General features: G+C 35.7%; 1 non-coding gene across 1 annotated transcript; it reads right to left on the bottom strand.

Moving 5' to 3' along the window:
* Positions 1-9,539: 9,539 nt before the first annotated feature.
* TRNAY-AUA (transfer RNA tyrosine (anticodon AUA)) lies at positions 9,540-9,611 on the bottom strand. The gene has a single exon. It is a non-coding gene; the product is annotated as a tRNA-Tyr (tRNA).
* Positions 9,612-25,726: the final 16,115 nt, after the last annotated feature.

Genomic DNA, 25,726 nt, shown 5'->3' with positions numbered 1-25,726 from the left:
ATAGATAGATAGATAGATAGATAGATAGATAGATAGATAGATAGATAGATAGATAGATAGATAGATAGATAGATAGATAGATAGATAGATAGATAGATAGATAGATAGATAGATAGATAGATAGATAGATAGATAGATAGATAGATAGATAGATAGATAGATAGATAGATAGATAGATAGATAGATAGATAGATAGATAGATAGATAGATAGATAGATAGATAGATAGATAGATAGATAGATAGATAGATAGATAGATAGATAGATAGATAGATAGATAGATAGATAGATAGATAGATAGATAGATAGATAGATAGATAGATAGATAGATAGATAGATAGATAGATAGATAGATAGATAGATAGATAGATAGATAGATAGATAGATAGATAGATAGATAGATAGATAGATAGATAGATAGATAGATAGATAGATAGATAGATAGATAGATAGATAGATAGATAGATAGATAGATAGATAGATAGATAGATAGATAGATAGATAGATAGATAGATAGATAGATAGATAGATAGATAGATAGATAGATAGATAGATAGATAGATAGATAGATAGATAGATAGATAGATAGATAGATAGATAGATAGATAGATAGATAGATAGATAGATAGATAGATAGATAGATAGATAGATAGATAGATAGATAGATAGATAGATAGATAGATAGATAGATAGATAGATAGATAGATAGATAGATAGATAGATAGATAGATAGATAGATAGATAGATAGATAGATAGATAGATAGATAGATAGATAGATAGATAGATAGATAGATAGATAGATAGATAGATAGATAGATAGATAGATAGATAGATAGATAGATAGATAGATAGATAGATAGATAGATAGATAGATAGATAGATAGATAGATAGATAGATAGATAGATAGATAGATAGATAGATAGATAGATAGATAGATAGATAGATAGATAGATAGATAGATAGATAGATAGATAGATAGATAGATAGATAGATAGATAGGATAAATAAATAAATAAATAAATAAATAAATAAATAAGTGAATAAATAAGTAAAGAAATAAATAAATAAGTAAATAAATAAGTAAATCAATAAGTTAATAAATAAATAAATAATTAAGTAAGTAAATAAATAAGTACGTAAATAAGTAATAAAGAAGTAAATAAGTAAGTAAATAAATATATATAAACCGATAAGTAAATAAATAAATACAATAAATCAAATGAGATTCATAGTGTCTGACCGTGAAACGAGCAGGGCTTGGGTTCAAATCCTGGTTGGGACAAGTTATTTGGTTGATGTCTTTTCCGGGGTTTTTCTTCAGCCCATTAAGAGCAATTTAAGTGTAACTTTAGGCGCTGGACTCATTTCGCTAACAATATCACCTTCATCTCATTCAGACGCTAGATAACCATAGCAGTTGATAAAGCGTTAAATACTATTCTTGAATTACATAGGCCTAAAGTAATGTTGCTACAAAAGTCCGCATTTCACGAGAAGATCCGAGCAAGAAATCCGAGTTTTTCCCCCACTCTTATAACCTACCCTCAACTCGGAACCGGCCGGCCTTTGACTGAGTCATGTTTGTCCCAGCCGGCCAATGACATCACCCCCATCCATTTGCTCCTTCAAGGACGCCGAGTTACTGGCTTACTCTCTCCTCTTACCCCGCAAGGATCATACTCCCCTCGTAGGGATCCTCTCGTGAAATTTGGACAGCATATGAATAGGTGGATTCCAAACTGGTTTCAATCAAAATGACAAGTTCTGAGAAAAATGACAAAACTGATCAAATAAATTTGACGCCCTTTGATCCGTTTGAAAAAAAAAAAACATATGCAGACACTAATTCAAGATTTAGGAGAGTCTGTTAAATAAACTGTCACGGTTATATATCAGGGGTTCACAACCAGAGTGGACCAAGTCCATCTGGAATAGTTCTGAGATATTGAGTCTTAAAGTTCTTGGCTCACGCTTAGCAACCTTTACCTTCCATAGGAAATGCTGCCCTCTGTGGAGTAACAAATGAGTTATGGACTTTGTTTGTTATGGCAATGAATAAATCTAAGTTTTCTTCATTCGAGATTGTATTAATCCACAAACTGATCACTGATGGACTTGGTCCACTCTGGTTGTGAGCCCCTCATATATAATAGGCTTGAAAAGGCTAAATTAAAACGTGAATAGATAAAATCTTATAAAAAGGACTTACAACATTTTGGAATTCACCTCTCCATATGGAAGTGAAATTTGCACATTAACAGTTAATCAAATTCGAAGTACAGAATCAGCTGAAATGAAATGAGGTTCTTACGAGCTGTGTCTGAATACACATTGCTTGATCACATGGGAAGTAAATTCATCAGAAAATTGTTAAGCATGATGATGATGATGATGATGATGATGATGATGATAAAAAGTGAGAATTTAAATCTGAAAATATCTCAACGAAGTAAATAAATAAATAAATAAATAAATAAATAAATAAATAAATAAATAAATAAATAAATAAATAAATAAAGTAAGTAAGAAAATGGGAAATAAAAGGGAAATCTACGCCAAGGAATATCTGTGCACTGCTTCTCTTAAACAAATAGATAGCCACAAGACAGATTACTGACGCTATTAAAACTCGCCGGGGTATTGGCAGTACAGTAATCTCGCGAATAAAATTCAGGAACTTAAAGAGGAAATATAATTATATACAACACAATATCTCTGTAGATTTAACGTACATGCAATGTTGAACAAAAATTTGTTTCAATAATTGAATGTATTTTAGGGAGAGACAATCCTGTGCATAAAGACATAAGACTCAGGATTGGAAAGTCAGAAATGGCGAACAGTGGATGTTAGAAGCAGTAATCCAAGTGTCTAGTTCAATGTGCTATTTGTTTGGCACCGCCTTCCCACTTATCTCTGTGCGCAGAACCAATTTAACTTGGTACGTCTGCTGCTGTGTTTTGTTAACTGGAAATGAGCACATTAGCGAACCCTCTTTTTTTTTACACAGTGTTGCGATGCAAAGTTTGGCAACAGAGCGGATGGTTATTTCCTCCAACAAACTAAACGACAATCGTCCAACTTCCTCTTACAAGTTAGGCACTAAAAAATAAATATACATAAATCCGAGAGATCGGCTGAAAGGAGCATTGGTTTCAGTCCTACACCCAGAAAAGACTGATTGTACTACTACTTGAATTTATGACAACGTTGCAAAGCGTTTAACATTTATTTTTTTCCCCCTCTCCTGTCGCTGTAAACATAGCTCACGTAATGCACAAGATTATGGTTATCGATTTCTACTTGTTTTTCTCTCATAGGTTAAGTGCCATATGCTCTACCTCTGGGGCAACTGATGGATGGAAGTTTAGATTGGCTGTACATTTTTATGACCCTCGTATTCATGTTCTGTTGGTATCGTACAGCCAGTACACCAAGTGAAACCTGCTGAACAAGTACACCAGAAAATTTCAACTAAAAACGTGTTATGAAAACAACACACACTTTTACCTTTTAAATATTTCCAAGCAATTTAAATAACTACTGCCAGTTTGTTAATTGAAACGTCGGAAAACTCAGTTAGCAGAGCAGCTAGCTACGTACTGGAAGATCCTAGGTTCAATGCCTGATTGTTTGGAACTTTTCACCCTGTGAAAACTTCCAACACGATCCCAGGGTCCACTAGCATCCTAACAAATTGAGTATCGTTTCTGTACCGAGCGTGAAAGACAGTCGTTAATGAACACGTCAATTCATTCTACTACCGAGATTCATGTCCCCATGCGGTTTCATGGCGTGTAAATTAATTTTCAATTCAATTCCTATCGTTCCCTGTGGAACATAGGCCTCCTCCACTAGGTATGGTTCCTGGCCAAAATCTTTACTTCACTTCAGGTTCCATATCTCTGCAGTTTTTTCTATGATCGTCCTTTTCCAGTTGCTTCTGGAACGAGGCTTATAAAGGGAATATATAAGGAACAGTAGTATCTATACAAGTTGCAAACTACAAATTATTTTTAAATGAACATTAGTAAATAACTCGAAATTATATAGTTTCTACATGTTATATAAAATTAACTTAACCCTTCGGGGGGCGCTTCTTTTCTGGTAACACGACTAGGCGCGCGGAGCACATTTTGCACCACACAATTTTTCATGAAAAAAAAAATTCTATAGTGTTAACTGAATATTTTTAATAGCGTTGTTGTACACTTTTTTATTGTTATTATTATTATTATTATTATTATTATTATTATTATTATTATTATTATTATTATTATACAAAGCGAACATTCGAATGGAGGAATAGGCGCGCGCAGAAGGAACAGGAACTTATCCCCTCCACACACAACCGGAAAATTACGGCATGCCGCCGCGCCAGCCGAAAGGTTAAAAACAGGTAAACTAGCGAGAGTAGGAAATGATATTTCCAGTAAAATATGTGGCAACATCATGTGTAAATTCAGTTGATTTTCAACTGTTTCGCCAATGAGATAGAAAACATAATCATCACTGCCTCCTGAATATTCGTCCAATACATGTGAGGAGGCTCATAAGCAGTGGATACAGAGCATGATTTAGTTTTGATTTTGGTTATAACTTAGGACGCAATCATTGTTCAAGTTCTTCCACTGCAAATTTTGGTAATCGAAAACCAATTTTAAACTGTTTATCATCGAATTCAATTAACGTATTTCCTCGCACGTGGAGAACACGAGAAACGCGGCAAAATTCAGTATGATCATCAGATAAGTTATCACAAATCACAAACTTGAAAACAAATCTGTAGTGCTCGGGAAAAGTGGCACAAGTTCAAAAATGTTAACTTTAAAGGAGAAGGGAAAAATTATCTTCACACTGGTTGATGTCGATTTGATTTTCTTTTGTATGAATTTATTCTCATGGGAAAAATACTTATGTCTCTGTTCCCAAGCGAACAGATGTTCCGTAATTTGTCAATAAACTAATAAAAATTGTTGTGGAAATTAACTTATGCCATTTTTCCCAAGCATTGCAGAAATATAGGCTCCTAATTTGTAGTTTGACTTAACTTAGAAAAACAAATACATTTGTGCATAACACAATTTTACCAGAATCTAAACTTTAAAAGTTAACAAAAGTCTTCCGAAATACAACGAAAATAAACTTCACTCACCATTTGCTTATGGCGAATAAGTTTTCCCTAGTCTTCTTTTGAATATATTTTCTATAGGGATTAACTTGAGAAGATTCTTCAGTTATATTCAACTTCAATTTAAGACGAAATAACCTGCAGTTAGAATTATTCAACCAGAAGTTCGCAGTTAAGTAAAACTGAAAATTAATTTGAAGTCTTAATCCGACGTTAATTATTTATACAGATAACATTGTTCATTTAGTGCCATCTGTATAAATAATTAACGTCAGATTAAGACGTCAAATTAATCTTCAGTTTATCCGAGGCTACATTCTGACATTCCTTTTCTCTGTCGAAATGCTTCAATTTCTCTAATCTATATTCCAATGACCAAAACCCTGTAATAATATCTAGTGTTAAACTCCGTCCCAATTTCTCAACCGTAAAGTTGTCTTTGTGGCTAAAATCCTATAAACTTAAGAAATTTTCGCTAAAATTAGGAAAATAGTTTATATAGTCCTATATCTACACACTAGAAGTGTTTGATTGAAGAAATAATTAAGTCAATGCCCAATTCCACAGACAATTAATTTTTCTCGCATAAATGTTTCTGGAGTAGGCCTAGGCATAATACTTCGCTCGTCCATAGGCCATCTCCGTCCGTGCGTCGCGTGTCGGCCATTGAGGACGGTAATCGGAAGGAATTATGTTGATGACTAACGTGGGGAAACGGGAGAAACCCAGGAAAACTCCAACTGCAAATTTGTCCACAAGTGTCACTATGGATATTCCTGAATGAATAATCCTCACCGGGACTCGAAGTGGACCTCCTATGTTAACGACTTATTGTCTAGACTACTCAGTTATAGCAGAGAATTTTCTTTAAGGGGAGAGGGTAGTGATGCCTGTGCGATTAAAAAATGTTCGTACAAAAATTTAGTTCAATATTTCTAGCTTTTTAGTCCTCAAGAGTGGAATACAATTTTTCATGCTTATACAATCAGTGATTCTGAATTCAGTGGTATAAAAGACAAGTAATTAGTTTCGTATCCCAGTGCAAAAAAAGGACCTAACTGATAACCTGGTTTCCCTCTTTGCTAAGTGTACCTCATTATTCAGGTTCACATTACTTGCTACAATCTTCACTCATATACCTTGTATTTTTTTTAAGTTATCTGGTAACGTAAAGCGCTATTATAAATTCTAAGCAAAATTTAGTTAAATATTGCATCCCTAGTGAAACAGAAAAAATATTTAACTCTCGTGTTGACTCAGATGGGCGGGTATGTTTGTGAAGACGTCGGGCAAACGGTGGTCAAGAAAAGCAAGGGACAGATCTCAGTGGAAAGAACTAGGACTAATACGAACTAGAAATAGTTAAGAGTGTTACAGTGCATAGGATTAATAGGTTACAATGACGACTAATGCTAGATAGTATATATACATTAGTTTTAAAGGTATACAGACCGACAAAGTGAAATCTCCCCTGGAATGGCGAGTAATAACGAGTCACCCCTTTTATTCGAGGCCCTTGCCTTCACGGGACATAATGGCTAAATTCATTCATTCATTCATTCATGTATGTGTGTGTTTTATTCTTAAACCCATAGGTCTACTATGTCGAACACAGGCTGCAGAAAACACTGTAAACACTTCATGAAAATTGATTCAATAGTTTCAGAGAAAAAAGTGCACTGAAGTTTGATAAATGCCAAGTTATGGAAAACTGCATTAAAAAAAGGAAGATGTATGAATTATAAGCACCGCCAAAATTAAAGAGGCCATTTAAAGGACTCATCTGCTGAAAGCTCTCTATATTATGTGTATTGTTTCAAAGGGCAAGTTTGGTACATTTTTTAAACACAAAATAAAAAGTCGGATTATTTTACCCTTAATCACTACCTAGTTCCCTTAATAGTTTCTTACGCTATTCTGTCAAACTGATTACGAAGTTTGACCTTGTGCATATCTACTGTAGTATTTTTCAGTACTTCCCACAAAGTCAGAACGGCACGAATAAAATTTTCAATTCGCAAAATCATTGACAATAATTTATCTCTTCATTAAATTTCTCTTGCATAATTTTCAACAAAAATATAATATTTCTTGTGGTTGGTGTAGACTTTGATTGCTGGTGTACTTTAAGATTATGTTGACAAACGAAATGAATGTTTTATATTCCAACACAAGCTTTCTCCACTATAAACACTGTATTTCTTATGCATATTTCTGTTTATTGCCATAAGTTTAAAAATTCAATCATATACTGTATATGTTTTAGTAACACAATAATATACACTTCTTTCTATCTTATATGATATATTTCGAAAGGCTAGTCCATTCTTCTGTCAAGTCCTTCAGTAATTCTTGTGAGTTGGTAATCTTGTCTTCCCAGACGAAGACTCGAGCCCACTTCGTTTCTAAGCTTATGGAAATGCGGGACCGAACTCATCATGCAGTCTCGACTCTCCACTTCAAGATTTCACTCGCGTCCTTCATATCTTATAGATTCGCTTTCCTCGTCCTGGACTTCGCTCGGGGCAAAATACTCGACTTATGCAACACTCGATATCAAAATGGAATATCGTTTTAGGCAAACTTGTTGGGTACTTCTATCACCAACACACTAGACACACAGGACACCAGTATAATGTACTGTGAAAAGAATTCCGAATTTATTTTCACTCCACTAAGAGTTTGAATTTTGTATATTAGTAGGAAACTAGACAATTTGTTTTAAATGTAACTACATACTGCGACTGTAACATGCTTTGAATCAACCTATATTTCTGAAGAAGAGTCACAGATGTCTCTCTAAATTTTTTAGAATTTTCCTTTCAAACTATTAATTTTTTGCATACTACTATAATATAATTTATTGTTGAAACCATATATAGTGCGTATAGATAAGTCGTGTGCTAAATGTCTACAATAAATTTATAAACCCGTACATAGTGCGTATAGATAAGTCACGTGTTGAATATCTACAATAAATTTATAAACCCGTACATAGTGCGTATAGATACGTCACGTGTTGAATATCTACAATAAATTTATAAACACGTACACCGCGCGTATAGATAAGTCACGTGTTGAATATCTACAATAAATTTATAAACCCGTACAAAGTGCGTATAGGTGAGTCACGTGTTGAATATCTAAATAAATTTATAAACCCGTACATAGTGCGTGTAGATAAGTCACGTATTGAATATCTACAATAAATTTATAAACTCGTACATAGTGCGTATAGATAAGTCACGTGTTGAATATCTACAATAAATTTATAAACCCGTACACAGTGCGTATAGATAAGTCACGTGTTGAATATCTACAATAAATTTATAAACCCGTACATAGTGCGTATAGATAATTCACGTGTTGAATATCTACAATAAATTTATAAACTCGTACATAGTGCGTATAGATAAGTCACGTGTTGAATATCTACAATAAATTTATAAACCCTTACATAGTGCGTATAGGTAAGTCACGTGCAGAGTATCTATAATAAATTTATAAACCCGTATATAGTGCGTATAGATAATACACGTGTTAAATATCTACAATAAATTTATAAACCCGTACATAGTGCGTAGAGATAAGTCACGTGTTGAATATCTACAATAAATTTATAAACCCGTACATATTGCGTATAGATAAGTCACGTGTTGAATATCTACTATAAATTTTTAAACCCGTACATAGTGCGCATAGATAAGTCACGTGCTAAATATCTACAATAAATTTATAAACCCGTACATAATGCGCATAGATAAGTCACGTGTTGAATATCTAAAACAAATTTATGAACACATCAAGGTCATAAAAACTGGAAAATTGGATTTCAGTAATTACAAAATCTTGAAAAGTACAGTACGATTATTTAGCCCTGACGTCGCTGGCAATGTGAGCTTGGGTTTGGCGTGTCCATTTAGTTACGCCAAGGGGTGTTTGGGTTAGTGAGGTTCTTGTCTTCGAGCGATCGGATGTCATGCGTGCTGTAGAGCGGTATGTTTCTAGTACAGTTAAGCTGTACTGCATTTCTTTACTGATCGCTCGCCCTTATCTCTACTCCGGAGCTCTCACCACTACTCCTATTACTCCCCATTTTTCGCGTCGTTGAGCTGTTAGTACTAAATAATCGGTATGTAAAAGAACAATTATTATTACAAAGGAATATTTGTAAATGTCATTTGAATATTTTGATATAGGGAATATTTAAAATTTTAGTAGGAAAAATAATCATGAATAACTTGATTCTGTGGAAACAACTGTAATAAATTTATGCTATGTATAAAACAAAGCAGCCTCATAAAATCACAACCAGCTACAGCTAAAATACTATACTCCTTAAGGAGATGACGTAAGGAATCTTTTGGACGAGAGTTAGAAGAATTAATATTAGAGGAGAAAAATTCACTCCGGCGCCGGGAATCGAACCCGGGTCCTTGGTTCTATGTACCAAGGCTCTCACCATTGAGCTACGCCGAAGTTAAATCCACAGCACCGGATCGAATCCCTCTCCTCCACTGTTTTTCCCTTTGAGGCCTGACTCCAAGTTGGACATGTATGGTCACATTTTATAAGAAGTCAACTGCCAAAACATTTGAAAAAAATTAACATTAAATAAATGAAATAATTCATAAAATGAATGCATAGGAATGTTTCTCTATGTCTTGTGAATGTAACCAAAAAAAAAGAAGAAGAAGGAAGCATAAAAAACAGATCTTCTACTAAAAACTTGAGTTTGAAAATATAAAAAAAAAAAATAGAAAACAAATAAAAATCAAAACGCCACAAATAACTGGTTGTTCAAAATTTGGATTTTGGTAATCTCTTACACAGTAAAAATGCTCTCAAAAATTTGATTGAAGAAAATGATAAGGAATAATGTTGTTATTTTTAGTGCAGTGACTTCTTAAGTTATAATGAGTGACTGTGAAGAATTTCGAAAACTGAATATCGTATAGCTAACAAGACGTGTGTTGGCGATCTTAATTTTTCATAAGCCTTTTGTATTTATGTGCAAGCTTTTTTCGTGCTTCAAAAAATTTTAATCGATACCTGGAGATTGTTTCTCTGGAGAGATTACACTACATACATTTTAATCATGGTCGCTGTAGCTATTGGGAAGTAATTTCTTTGAAAAGAGCAGGTGCACGGATTTCAGTCAGCCAGGCGTTAATATTGATTACAACATCAGTCAGAGTTTCAACGTTCAAACTGTACTAAAGTACAGTATAGGCCTACACTTTCGAAACGATCTCAAAATGCAATTGCAAAACTGACAAACTATTATTATTGATATTTAAATCTCGTTACAATTCCTCATTTAACATTTCAGTTGATCATCATCATCATTATTACAAACATCACTCTTTAGATCAGTGATTCTAAATCGGGGAAAAAACGGCCCCCTGAAGGAACTGTAGAGCAGTAAATGGGGGACTGATGAAAATAAAGAGTAATAATAATAATAATAATAATAATAATAATAATAATAATAATAATATTAATAATAATAATCGTCCTAACAAGTATTGGGCCTAATGACCAGTTACGGTCTCAAGCCATCTTTTTAAAGGTCTTCCTAGTGTTCTCTTCCTTCTTGGACAGTAGGTAGAAATGTGACGAGGAATGTGAGTACTTTCCATGCGGTGAACATGTTGCTGCCAATTAGTTTTGTGACTATATATCCAATCCAAAATAGAAGATATTTCAAGCTTTTGAAGAACATCCTCGTTACTCTTGCGGTCTAATCTAAACTGTTCTTCGCAGGAATTTCATCTCGTTGGCTACTATTCGGGTTTTTATCTCTTTCCCTCAAAGTCCAAGCCTCACAACATAAGTTAGTATCGGTCTTGCCAATGTTTTATAAGCTTTAATCCTCATATGTTTCTGCACTGGTGAGGGTTTAAACACTTTGTTGATGACTGCCCTTTCTCGGTTATAATTCAAGATTTTATCAGATATGTCTATTTCATTTCCATAACTAATATGATATCCTAAATATTTAAATGAAGAAACTTGTTCAATAGGTTATTCTGAAGCTTGACTTGGCAACTATGTACCTCTTCAATGATATCAAAATGTCTGTTTCTATATGAGAAGAGGAAGCTTATACTCTTCAATGAATTGTTAGTCTAGTGCGAACAATCGGGCAAAAAGGATTCGATGACCATCAGCGCTCCAGTGAACCGGACTTAATTGAGGGGCTTGACTGCTCAAGTACTCTAATGCTTCAAGAAGAAAGTCTTTAGGCTTAATATTTGGTACAGAACTTGGAATCGATATGCACGTAACCTCAGGGTTGCTTCCGTATTCTCATTATCAAACTCCCCCAGGGGTGCACAAACAGTGGCAGTTCTCGCCCATTTCATGAGCAAAGGACGACACCTAATTTAATTGCCTAAATTAGGGCTCAATAAATCAATAGTCACTCACATTTTACTGAAATTTTAGAAACATTTTACTATGCATTTTAAATATCGACTGTATCATGACATTTATCAACTTAAACGGCGTATAATATGCCTCGGGATCGACTCTATAGGAAAGCAAAGATTAATTATTTTTTCATTAAGGACTATATGCCTTAAATCGCGATATAGCTTCATGCTGTTCACATGACCGTTGAATTCCTCTGTTAATGAGAGTCTATTGTAAGCTAAATAGGTAATTATGACTATAAGTACAATGAAAAATATGTTAATACATTATTTTATATTTAACAGTTATATTACCGGTTGTTGTGTATGGTTGTGAAACTTGGACTCTCATTTTGAGAGAGGAACAGAGATTAAGAGTGTTTTAGGATAAGGTTCTTAGGAAAATATTTGGGGCTAAAAGGGATGAAGTTACAGGAGAATGGAGAAAGTTACACAATGCATAACTGCACGCATTGTATTCTTCACCTGACATAATTAGGAACATTTAAATCCAGACGTTTGAGATGGACAGGGCTTGTAGTATGTATGGGCGAATCCAGAAATGCATATAAAGTTTTATTTGGGATGCCGGAGGGAAAAAAACCTTAGAGGTGACTGAGAAGTAGGCTAGATGGGAGGATAATATTAAAATTGATTTGAAAGAGGTGGGATATTATGATGGAGAGTGGATTAATCTGGCTCAGGATAGGGACCGATGGCGGGCTTATGTGAGGGCGGCAATGAACCTGCAGGTTCCGTAAAAGCCATTTGTAAATAAGTAAGTACATTATTTATATTTACAAGAGCTACGACCCTCTTCCTTCCCAATCCTCTAACTCTTCATACGACAATTTCGTATATCACAATATTAAATAACTTGTAATCTGTATTCTGTACCCAACAGATTTTTTTATTTATTTTAGTAGGTTATTTTATGACGCTTTATCAACATCTTAGGTTATTATTTTAGCGTCTGAATGAGATGGTGATAATGCCGGTGAAATGAGCCTGGGGTCCAACACCGAGAGTTACCCAGCATTTGCTCATATTGGGTTGAGGGAAAACCCCGGAAAAACCTCAACCAGGTAACTTGCCTCGACCGGGAATCGAACTCAGGACACCTAGTTTCGCGGCTAGACGCGCTACCCGTTACCCCACAGATGTGGACTACCCAACAGATATTCTTGATTTTTATGTATTCGGTACAATTTATGACGAAACTATGAGATATATGTAAGAAATATAATTTTACTGAAATGATTATAAATTTGTAAACTTCTGTAATGTGCACTGTTCAATGCTGATGTTTAATTTCTGCTAAAATATAATATATTGAAAGTATTTTGATAAAATAAACTTGTTCTCTAGAAAAGGGCTTATAAAATGCTCCAGTAAAAATACATATATTTATAATACTATTAAAGTCGGAATGCATTATTTATAAAAGAACTTGTAGGCAAATATTATTGTAACAGTACACAAATTGTTATTTTGATAAAAGTACATTCAAATCGTAATTATATAAAAATAAATCTTTCAATCATTGTTTTCTCAAAACAAGGATTAAAAAGATTACTGCAATCAAGGAGAATCGTAGTGAAAATGGTAATCGGGCTCTTGATTTAGGATCAAAGCCACATTCAAAAGGCGATCTTTTTTCTCGATATTCAATTTGTTTCTTTGATAGTATTGTTGCTATTACTTATAATAACTGACTTTCCTTATGGGTCTTTTTCCGGCTACCGCATCAATTTGTATAGTGCTATAAATGTAGAATACTACTATACGGAAAAGTGGAAAGAATACTTCTTGTGACTACACCAAATAACATGCAAGGGAACCTCTAGCGCCGGGCAGTCGAATGCGGGTCTGCAAAGTTTTAGACACAAACATTACCGGACCACTGCGGAAGACTTAAAAAGCACTAAGATACAAAGTTTATACATATAAAGTATATGAATAGAGAAAGCTTCTGCATTTGTGGAAGGAGTGCATTAGCGAAATACTTTAGAGCCCATGTGGGTCTGCTCATTCGCATTTCCTTACCATGGCAACAATTGTTGCGGGTGATTTGTATCGCTGACCGGGGTCTGGGAACGACCGTCGGGCGGTCACTTAATACCACGCGGCCTAAGCTCTCGCTCCGAGAGTAATTGCGGTGTTGCCGAGATTTCGGGCAGTAAAATCCCGTATTTACTTCTAAATAGCTGCTACACCATTACATAGGATTTAGTAGAAGACCGGCAGCCAGGTGGAGCGGATCCTGGAAACAGACTGACCCGCAAAGCTCTTACTCAACCAACAAGATGACAACACTGTCAAGATTTATCGTAATTGGAGTTCAATCAAAACTTAAAAGTTCAGTAGTAGTAATAAGCTAATAACTGTTGCTGCAAAAAGAAGAAAATTATGGAAATTCATATATAAATGTAAATAAAAAATCTGTTGCACAGATGTCTACCAGCCGACTGATGACCTCACATCCATGTCTCAGCGTAGGTGAACGATCATCCAACCAGTACGAGAGTAAAGTGTGGTTAGCACGATTATGTCTCCAGCTGTTATAGGTGGTTTCCGTAACCGGATTTTGCTACCTGCGGTAGCTCCCAAAATTCATGACGATGCAGGATGGGCACCGGCCCCTTACACTAGCCGAAATTTAATGACAATTTATTCCCACATGAAGACTCGAACCAGCGCTCATTTCGTAACGCTAGTCCAAGGTTTGACGCGGGAAATATGTATGTGTATTTAATGCCTACCCACTTCACTTGTATGATTCGGGTTACGCATAATTTTTGAATTTCTATTTCTATTTAGGTAGTATAAGAGTTTTTAATGTATCTTCTTAATGTATATAAATAAAATTAAAAAAAAATGAAATAAAATGATGGCAGGACTGTAACCCATTTTCTATTCGGCGGGCCACGCTGTACGTGACGTGTAGGCCTATCTTTGAAGAGTTATGTTGTGTACTAGGGTGAGTGTATGTATGTATTTATTTACACTGCAAGTGGGCAAGCACCCGGTGGCAGTGGTATATACAATATAAACAATACACAATAAAATTTACAATACACAATACAATTTCACAATACATATACAATTTTATACACAATATAATAAGAATACACAATACAATTTAACACAATAATAATAAACATAAATAAAATACCTAATTTTACAATACAACCTACGTAATTATGTATAGGCCCTACACAAGTTTCAATAGTCTTTCACTTTACTCTCATCTCTTTCCCTGTAGTGGCATTATGACGCATTTCACTGACACTTTAGCACACATTTCACTGACACTATAGAACACATTTCATTGACGCTATAAATTATCACTGATCGGAACTGTTCACTGCACTGTAAAACCATAACTTCACTGACTCACCTCGCTTCACTGATACAACAGTTCAAATAAGTCAAATAATTACATCCTTATGCATACTTATAAACAGAACTACATTTAAACTAAACATTTCTAGTCTAAGGCCCTCTTACACGCTATTTTTAAATAATTTACAATTCAAACCAAGGAAGTAACTCGTCAGGCTAGATAAATACATGTCGCCTTAAAAAAATTAAATGTTGAATGTCACCTTAATTTTAATTTGCAGTTTATACACAACTTTTTAAGTTATTCTTGAATCTCCTTAAGGAAGGACAGCCCTCAAGGACCGCTGCAGGTAGGTCATTCCAATCATTTATAGTTGTATATGTGTAAGAGTTCATGTAAGTGTAATATAGGGAATGGGCGAGAAGGATGATGATGATGATGATGATGATGATGAAGATGAAGATGAAGGGACTAGGGGGAACCCGGTGCCTGCACGTAGCCTACTCCTGTCGAATAGCACCAAGGGGGCCGCCAGGCTTAAGCCTTGGTTTTTCTGAACCGCCGCATGCGAGATGCGAGGTGCGAGGCTCGCCTTGCATAAATCCGGACTATACGAGAGATAGTGAGTCGTTTCTATAACTGCGAGATGAGAGGTCTGCGCACCTCGCAGTTATAGAAACCACTCACTATCTCTCGTGTAGTTCTGATTTGTACGAGGCAGGCCTCGCACCTCGCACGTCGTATGCGTCGATCCAGAAAAACCAAGGCTTTACCGTCCCCATACAACGGACGAATCACTATCAACAGTGACTATCATTATCATATGCACTGCTGAGAGGTTTTGGCTTTAACCCAACCATATTGGTGCACAATTCAGTGATTAGAACTTGTGCACCGCCACCTCTCCTAGCTCCGAGATAGAAATTTTACATGGAAATCTCTGACACCACCGGGAATCACCGGCTAGTCTGGAGGCAGACGCGCTACCACAGAGCTAACTCGGCGGACACGCTGCAAGTGTAAGTGGAAATAATTAAATATGGGAAAAGATTAGGGAATGTGATGTATAAATCACCATAATAACAGGATGAGGAAATAGAGATAATGAGTAATACAGGCTGTTTCATTCGCTAGACGTCGCAAGCTACTGCCCAATATACACATACAATAAAACTGCACGATATAAACAAATATTAGCATTGTAACTCTGAGAAAAATCGTTTTTTAAATAACTTTTTGTTCAGAGTTGTAGTGGATTGGGCTTAGACTGTTAATTTAACAGTGCAGTAAATGATTTTCCTTCTTTTTTGTTTCATTTGTATTTTTCTATATTTTTGGTGAAATGAATACCCGCTAATTAATCAATGGTCTATTAAATTCGTTAAATTAATTTTCAAATAACTGATTACCTCAATCTCATCCTGTGATACCGTCCAATTAATGAGATAAATAAAGGTCGCAGATTAGTTCTTCCCTAATTTTTTTTAAATTATCTATTCGATTCCTAAGTTTATCAGTCTAATTTAGAGACATTATTTTTATAGATAGAGCCTATAGTAACATGTCATTGATTGATAAAGATGCTTGACATCAAATCTCGTCCAGGGCATAGGCCAGCGGTGACCAAAGCGGGTGTCGTGTTTACATCGTGTAATTAAACGGGTACAAGGAGTTTTCTGTACATTGCTGTGTGTTTCATTCACGTACTGAAGGCAAGCAGTGGCGGTATCATGTCGCTCTACAAACTCTGTCTCTACAAGCAGTAAGAGGTGGTTTCGTAAACAATGAGAAGGAGAATTTTTTGTTGTTCTGTCGGACGAAATGTTCAATTAGAAGTAAATAGAAACATTGACACGCTGAATAATGTATTATTATTATTGTTATTATTATTGTTATTATTATCATTACTGGCCATAAAGTGTGTGTTTCTATAATTCTTCTGTACGTGCATGAATATTAATATTTTTAGACCGTCACCCTAGAAGGATACAATTACTAGGTTTTATCTCAATTTGCATCTTCTTAATCTTTAGATGAGGCTAACTATTTATTAGTTATTCATTTAATAATAATATTGTAGAAAAACTGTTTCAATATTATGTGCCAACGAACTGTTAAACACCAGGAATTGACATGTCTTAAATCATAAATAGGAAGAGAAAGATGAAATAAATAAATGTAAGGAAGTCAGCTACCAAATGGTGTTTAAAATATCTCGTGCTCTAAAGCCTTTTAATAGAACAGAATTTCTCAAAAGAGTAATGATTAAAATAGCTTAAATAACTTGTCCATAAGAAGTTTTTAATTTTGAGAAACTACGAATTTCTCGACCAAGTATTGAGAGAAGAATTGAGAAAATTACTAATTATATTCAAGAGGAAGGTTAAAGAAAGAAGCAAGAAAACCCATATATTATTCACTGACTCTTGATGACAGCAGTGACACTACTGATACAGCAAAGCTTGATATTTTATCCGCGGGATTGATCAAGATGTTAGTGCAGGAACCACCACGCACTGGATGTAGTTTTCATGCCAAGTGCTTTTCCTCAGTCTTCTTACTTCATAGGCTGTCTGTCGCATGTAATCACTGCAGTTCGAGTTTTGTTCACCGCTCCCATAGGCTCTTGTTCATTATTGATGTGATGTCCTACGATGTCTTAAGTGAGATAGGGCATCAAGCTCAGATAAGACTTACAGTAGAACGGAGAAAGAAAGAAAAAAGAATAATGTGAATAGTTCAGTGATACGTGTAATTGCGACCCTCTGAACATTTGTAGCATTTTGAAAGAAGTAGGCATCTATGAGGCTTCCTTTTTAATTTCAATATCACGAAGCGCGTCAGAAAGACATCCGACTGTAGTTAGCAACAAGCTTGATGTCGTGAGGGAGGAGGAGAAAATCGATTTATCGGGAATGTGTCGGCATAAGTCGGTGATTTCCACAATACAAGACTTTTCTCTGCTTGCCTTTTGGATTTCTGAATGAACCCCTAACATCCATTAATCTCTGGCACTTTGAAATGTCTTCATATGCTCTCTGCCCTTTCAACAGCAGGACGACATCGCATCGCCATGCTTTTTATTTTTCCTATCTCTTTTTCTCTGGACATAAAACCTATCGCTTCGTGCTCCATTGCGCACGATCGAAACGAATGACGCCATTCGCCTCTCAAGACAGGAAATTCACATATTAAACTAACATCCTGGTCGTTTCTCCGGTTCTTTTCTTAACTTGAAGGCATGCATTACAGAGAGAAAAAACAAATGTACGTTATATATATATATATATATATATATATATATATATATATATATATATATATATAATATATAAGGTGTCTGTCCAAGCCATCAAGGCGTACAGGAAGATGGGTGGTAGATCTGCCATGCTATCTTGATAAGGATACTAAAATTGGTGATGTGCATCTGTATATGAATATAGAGCATGAGATAAATATATACAAATATATCGTCGTTGTTCCTGCAATAACTCCTATGTGCAAAATATAAAATTGTTCAGTAGAAGAAAAACACATTTATTCATTCTATGGCAGTAGTGCATAGGAGACTGGGAATTCTTAAATTTTCGAAAGAAAGAAATATAATTACATACAGGAGATTTTATTATTTGCTGTATCACTATTTAAGTTATTTAATAGAACAGAAATCTGAAAATCGATAAATATGTCACAAAGGAGTTACTGCAGGAACAACGACGATATGTTTGAGTAATAGAGGACATTTAAAGGAATCAAATACTCCTTTATGCATACATACATACATGTTTTGCCCATGGGCAGGTCTTTCACTGCAAACCCAGCATTTTCCAATCTTTTCTATTTTCTGCCTTTTTTCCTCTCTCTATGAGGCTAGGAGGGGAACATCCCTATGCACCGCGACCTGAGGTCTATTGTGCGCCCCTGGAATGAGTTGTAGCCCAGCGACCGCACCCACCCCGAACCGACTCAACCCCCAATACCCTAACAACCAGTCCCGCCGTCCCTCTAAGTCCATGTACCATTCCACTCCAACAGCCCCCCACATTCCCCCCTAAACCGGTCGGGAAAGGAGTGAGTTCCGCTGCTTGTTCACCAACTACCATGCTTTGGCATATCCATGGAGACCGGCCGAGAGCGTCAGGTGCTCTCTTAGTCTCCTCATATGATCCATATATCTTAATATCGTCTATCATTTTATATCTTCTTCTGCCTCGAATTCTTATTCCGGTCACTATTCCTTCCAGTGCATCCTTCAGCAGGCAGTTTCTTCTCAGCCAGTGACTCAAACAATTCATTTTTCTCTTTCTGATCAGATTCAGCATCATTCTTTCTTCATCCTCTCTTTTGAACACAACTTCATTTCTTATTCTTTCTGTCCACTTCACACGCTCCATTCTTTTCTTTATCTACATTTCAAATGCTTCTATTCGTTTCTCTTCATTTCGTCGTAATTGTACATATCACGTATTCTTTTTATGTGTTGTACAAATCCAAATATTTTACCTTATAGAGTACCTTAACCTTCCGTTTAAACGAATAAAGTCTCTTTCCGAGTGTATGATACAGATGAATTAGAACTATAGCCATACACAAGCTTGTCAAAACAACAAAAGATAATAATAATAATAATAATAATAATAATAATAATAATAATAATAATAATAATAATAACGTTAACAATAATAATGTAGTCATAATAATAATGAAAATAACTGTAGTAGTGGTGGCGATGGTGGCAATATAATCTTTAAAAATCAAATTTTTTGCGTCGTTCCATACTAAGTGTAGTGATGATAGTAAATAGGATGCCCATCATATGGTTAACATGGCACAATAACCACGTTAAAGATGAAACATCATCATTACTAGCAATTGTGGATTATGCATGTTGGCCTGATCCCCTACAGATCAAAAGCTGTTCCCCCTATCTAGTCTTCGGCAGTCCAACGTCTATCTTCTCAAGAGTTCTGTAGTAGAATACATTGCCTCTGTCGTATTTTGTAGTTGGGCATCTGTAACATGTGTGCTAGTACACATTACAGTAAATCCTGTTGGTTTCAGTTATGGCTCCAATGTGTTTAATGTTTTAATGTTTTTGCTCTTCATTTAATAAATTGGCCACAACAGCAGAATTCATCTTTTGGATGTTTATAGCCCAGACCCGCAGAATTTTAGCTCCTTAGAGCGACTGCTTTATTACCCTTTCTTACTCCACCAACCTTTTCTACCAGTGCTGTCATGGCGTTGTAGTTACGTTCGGCTGCATCAACATTCATTCTCGCGGCGGCCGGTATACAATACGCTATCAAGAATTACAAATGAACGGATAATAAAATCCTTAGGAACATACCTTTAGAAAATAAGAGAAACATGAATGAGGGAAATAAATAAGTTAAAAGATATGTAAAATAAATTTTAAAATGTGTATGCATATAATGTAATGCGCACACGCACACGCACACGCACATGCACACGCACACACACACACACACACACACACACACACACATATATATATATATATATATATATATATATATATATATAGAGCGTTCTATTACTAGCAAAGCCGATTAAGTCCACTTTTTGCCTAAAATAAGTTAAGTACACTCCTCTGTATTCTACTAAAATGAAATTACTCAAAATGAAATAAGTCCGAAATGTTGCATGCAGGCAACAAACCAATTACTTTATTTGAAGAATGTATTATGATTTTTCGTGCATTAATAAAGTTTCGTCCCGCGCCGTGGCATCGTGGTCTAAGGCATCCTGCCTCGGTCTCGCGTTACGGAATGCGCACTGGTTCGAGTCCTCATGAGAGAAGAAATTTTCTCATGAAATTTCGGCCAGTGTATGAGACCGGTGCCCACCCAGCATCGTGATGCACTTGGGGAGCTACGATAGGTAGCGAAATCCGGTTACGCAAACCAGCTATAACGGCTGGGGGGCTCATCGTGGTAACCACACGATACCTCCATTCTGGTTGGATGATCGTTCACCTCTGCTTCGGCATGTGGCCGTGAGGCCAGCAGCCGGCTGGTTAGTCTTGGTCCTTCGTGGGCTGTAGCGCCACGGATTATTATTATTATTATTATTATTATTATTATTATTATTATTATTATTATTATTATTGATAAAATTTTAATTCCTGTTTTTACAAAACTTGCATTACTGGTCTTAACTGGTTTTACTAGTAATAGAACGATAAATAAATTGTACGTTGATAAGTGGATGTCTGGATATCAATGCTGTCATTCAGCATTGTAACGCACTCCAGCAAAATAAATAAATAAATGAAAAATAAATAATAAATATATATAAATAAATATAAAATACGCGTACTGCAGTTTAAAGAGAACTGGAACATGGCAAAATTTAAACTCGTGAAGAAATATTACTTCCAAAGAAAATGGGATTATGATTATTTTGTTGTTGAAGACGAAAGAATTGCTTGTTTACCGTGTCCCATCCAATTTATTTCTACTCGTCATTTCAATATTAAACAATATTTCAACAAAGCCCATATTAAGAATTGTGAAATGTACAAACTTTCGGGTTAATTCATTATTACGAACTATATATTCATTATTTATTTATATATTGTTAAATTAATGACAGCACTCGTTATGTTCATTTTGAATTGAAATTAACAGTGACTTTCAGGGTTCATTACTTAAATGCTATCAATTTATATTTCCGTGGGTAATGATAGGAGGAACGTTTTCGAAAATCTAAAGCAGGTTAGGTGCAAAGAAATCTCAAAGAAACTACCGACAGGAAATCTAGCATAATTGTAACCTTGAAACGAGATACCGCGTTATAAATACAATGAATTTATTACAATCCTTTCGAAAATTACATGCCGCCACTGATGGACCTTTGCACAGACAGAGAATGTAAACAACTCTACGTGGAAGTCGATCATCCCCAATAGAAGTGGAGTGAGGCTGAAGTCATATTTCCCCTACTTACGGGTTCTTCAGGCCTGTTATAGCCTCTTGATGCCATCTTATAATATGCAGAAATGTATACACTGGGTAGTTTCTATTAACTAATATGTTTAAAAGTTAGTTCTAGTATACTCACCACTAGATCTGTCTTCAATGGTAATAAAAATAGGACCTATAAAAAATGAAACTAAAAATAAACATAAATGTATCTAAAAAATCAATGTCCTGGCCATAAAGGAATGATTAACATTACCTACACTTTTCAGACATAATCAATTAGGACATTATACATAAAACTCAGGAAGGAACAAATAGTTAAAATTTGTTGCATAGTGTTATCCATATGCGTTAACTCGCTCTTTGAGTTTCATAAAGCTTTGTATCCCTATAGATTTTGATCGTATTGGTAACATAGGAGAGCAAAAATGTATATATACCCTTTCACAAACAGTAACAACCAAGAAATGAGAATCAATCTACATTTTTCTCTCGGTACGATGGCAAAAGCATAAATAAAATCCGACCATGCTGAAACAAGAGTATGTTTCTATTTTTCTAACATACGGGTACAATACAATGTTGTCACTGCTTCGATATCCGAATATCAATTGTTTTCCTAAGTGAGACACAAAAAACTGTGGATGATAGTACACGCCTCCGCTCCTATAACGTGTGTTATATGATTCCTAAACAAACTGTTCAAACTCCGGTACACATTCACGTGATTTGTGTTTGTTTATTTAACACGGTGCCTCCGCTACAAAAGTTGGCTGGTCTCGAGCAAGTTGTAATAATACAAGCTATATAACATACCCCATCATATTAAACAATGCTTTGGAGCATAGCTTGCTGGGGCTACAGATTAAGCTGAGTGTGAAACAATCTTAAACAAAGAAACGAATCATACACAGTTATTATATCAAAGTGTTCATAATAAACTCCAAACTTTTTGGGAAATAATAATAATAATAATAATAATAATAATAATAATAATAATAATAATATTAATAATGGAATTTAACTGAGGGGACACGGATGGACGAGCACTGCGACCTATAGAGATCTATTGCGCTAATCCTCGATATGGAATGAGTTGCGTGCCACAGATCCCCTACGCGCACCACCCTAACCACATGACTCTCTTAACGACCGGTTCCTATTCCTACACCCGACAGAATCCATATACCATTCCTGCTTCGGCAAATTCCCCCAAGGCCCCCCTGTCGGTCCGAGGCGGAACTCCTACCCCGAGTAGGTCCTCCTCGGATGCCATTGCAGAAGCCACCCAACGTCGCTTTACTATATTCCACGGAGGCCGGTCGAGAGATGAGTGGAGTTGCAATCGCCTGATAAAGTTACCTGATATTTATACATGGGAGTGAGGGAAAACCCCCGATAAAACCTCACCCAGACAACTCGTCCTGACCGGAAATCGAACTCGGGACCGCTGGGTTCGGAGTTAGATTCGCTAACCCCTCAGCCACAACGGTCGACAATAATAATAATAATAATTATAATAATAATAATAATAATAATAATAATAGTAATAATAATACTAATAACAATAATAATAATATCTTCTCGGCTTAACATCCTCTCTTCCCTTTTTACGCCACTGCCGATAAGGAAGAAAAAAAATCACTGCATCATACACTAGACATCTCACAAGTGTGGGCATCCCTGGTCATATTCTTAGGATGGCAGAGAGCCACTGCAGAGACTATTATTATTATTATTATTATTATTATTATTATTATTATTATTATTATTATTATTATTATTATTATTACTTACTTACCTACTGGCTTTTAAGGAACCCGCAGGTCCATTGCCGCCCTCACATAAGCCCGCCATTGGTCCTTATCCTGAGCCAAATTAATCCATTCTCTATCATCATATCCCACCTCCCTCAAATCCATTTTAATATTATCTTCCCATCTACGTCTTGGCCTCCCTAAAGGTCTTTTTCCCTCCGGCCTCCCAACTAACACTCTATATGCATTTCTGGATTCGCCCATACGTGCTACATGCCCTGCTCATCTCAAACGTCTGGATTTAATGTTCCTAATTATGTCAGGTGAAGAATACAATGCATGCAGTTCTGTGTTGTGTAACTTTCTCCATTCTCCTGTAACTTTATCCCTCTTAGCCCCAAATATTTTCCGAAGCACCTTATTCTCAAACACCCTTAATCTCTGTTCCTCTCTCAAAGTGAGAGTCCAAGTTTCACAACCATACAGAACAACCGGTAATGTAACTGTTTTATAAATTCTAACTTTCAGATTTTTCGACAGCAGACTGCATGATAAAAGTTTCTCAACCGAATAATAACACGCATTTCCCATATTTATTCTGTGTTTAATTTCCTCCCGAGTATCATTTACATTTGTTACTGTTGCTCCCAGATATTTGAACTTCTCCACCTCTTCAAAAGATAAATTTCCAATTTTTATATTTTCATTTCGTACAATATTCTCGTCACGAGACATAATCATATACTTTAGCTTTTCGGGATTTACTTCCAAACCTATCTCTTTACTTGCTTCCAGTAAAATTCCCGTGTTTTCCTTAATCGTTTGTGGATTTTCTCCTAACATATTCACGTCATCCGCATAGACAAGCAGCTGATGTAACCCGTTCAATTCCAAACCCTCTTTGTTATCCTGGACTTTCCTAATGGCATACTCTAGAGCAAAGTTAAAAAGTAAAGGTGATAGTGCATCTCCTTGCTTTAGCCCACAGTGAATTGGAAACGCATCTGACAGAAACTGACCTATACGAACACTGCTGTACATTTCATTGAGACACATTTTAATTAATCGAACTAGTTTCTTGGGAATACCAAATTCAATAAGAATATCATATAAAACTTCTCCCTTAACCGAGTCATATGCCTTTTTGATTGTTATTATTATTATTATTATTATTATTATTATTATCGTTAGTATTACTATTATTATTATTGTTAGTGTTGTTTGCCGTTGTGGCTATGTGGATAGCGAGTTCGCTTCTCGACCAAGTGGTCCGAGATTCAATTCCTGGCATGGGCAATAGAAGAAATCTATCTTCCGTCCACGGGACTATACTTTGTTCCATATTGTCTGACAGAAGAAGTAAACATTGCCGGCAGAGGAGGAGAGAAGTAGGTTGCTATTCAACCAATGTCAGAAGTGTCATTCCACACTTGACTTGAAGTTAGCGGTCTGACGTATTCCACCCCCGCCCAACTTCAACTCAAGCATGGAATGAGACCTCTGCCATTGGTTGAATAGCAATATAGCCTACTTCTATCCTCCTCGGCCGGCAATGTTTACTTCATTTGTCGGACATTACGAAACGAAGTATTGTTGTTTGTCCGTTGTCTTGTGATTGTCCTGTGATATCTCTGCGGTGACACTGTGCCATCCTAATCACATGACAAGTAGGCCCGCACTTGTCAGATGTCTAGTGTATGATTCAGAGATTCTGCCTCTCCTACTTGCAGTAGAGTGTAAGACGGAAAAGTGGGTAGGTCAAACCGAAAAGAAAGGATTATTATTATTATTATTATTATTATTATTATTATTATTATTATTATTATTATTCATGTCCATGAATTTTCCTGAGATAAAATGTAACAAATAATGATGCATTTCTTATTTAAGAAAGTAATTCTAAACTACGAACAAAAATGTATTTTTCAGCCCAAAACAAGGTAGTCTAATACTTACTTACTTAATTACTGGCTTTTAAGGAACCCGGAGGTTCATTGCCGCCCTCACATAAGCCCGCCATTGGTCCCTATCCTGACCAAGATTAATCCAGTCTCTATCATCATACCCACCTCCCTCCTTCCCATCTACGTCTCGGCCTCCCCAAAGGTCTTTTTCCCTGCGGCCTCCC

This window comes from Periplaneta americana, chromosome 5, assembly GCF_040183065.1.
Source record: "Periplaneta americana isolate PAMFEO1 chromosome 5, P.americana_PAMFEO1_priV1, whole genome shotgun sequence".
Classification (NCBI taxonomy): Eukaryota; Metazoa; Arthropoda; class Insecta; order Blattodea; family Blattidae; genus Periplaneta; species Periplaneta americana.
This window is presented reverse-complemented; position numbering and strand designations above follow the sequence as displayed.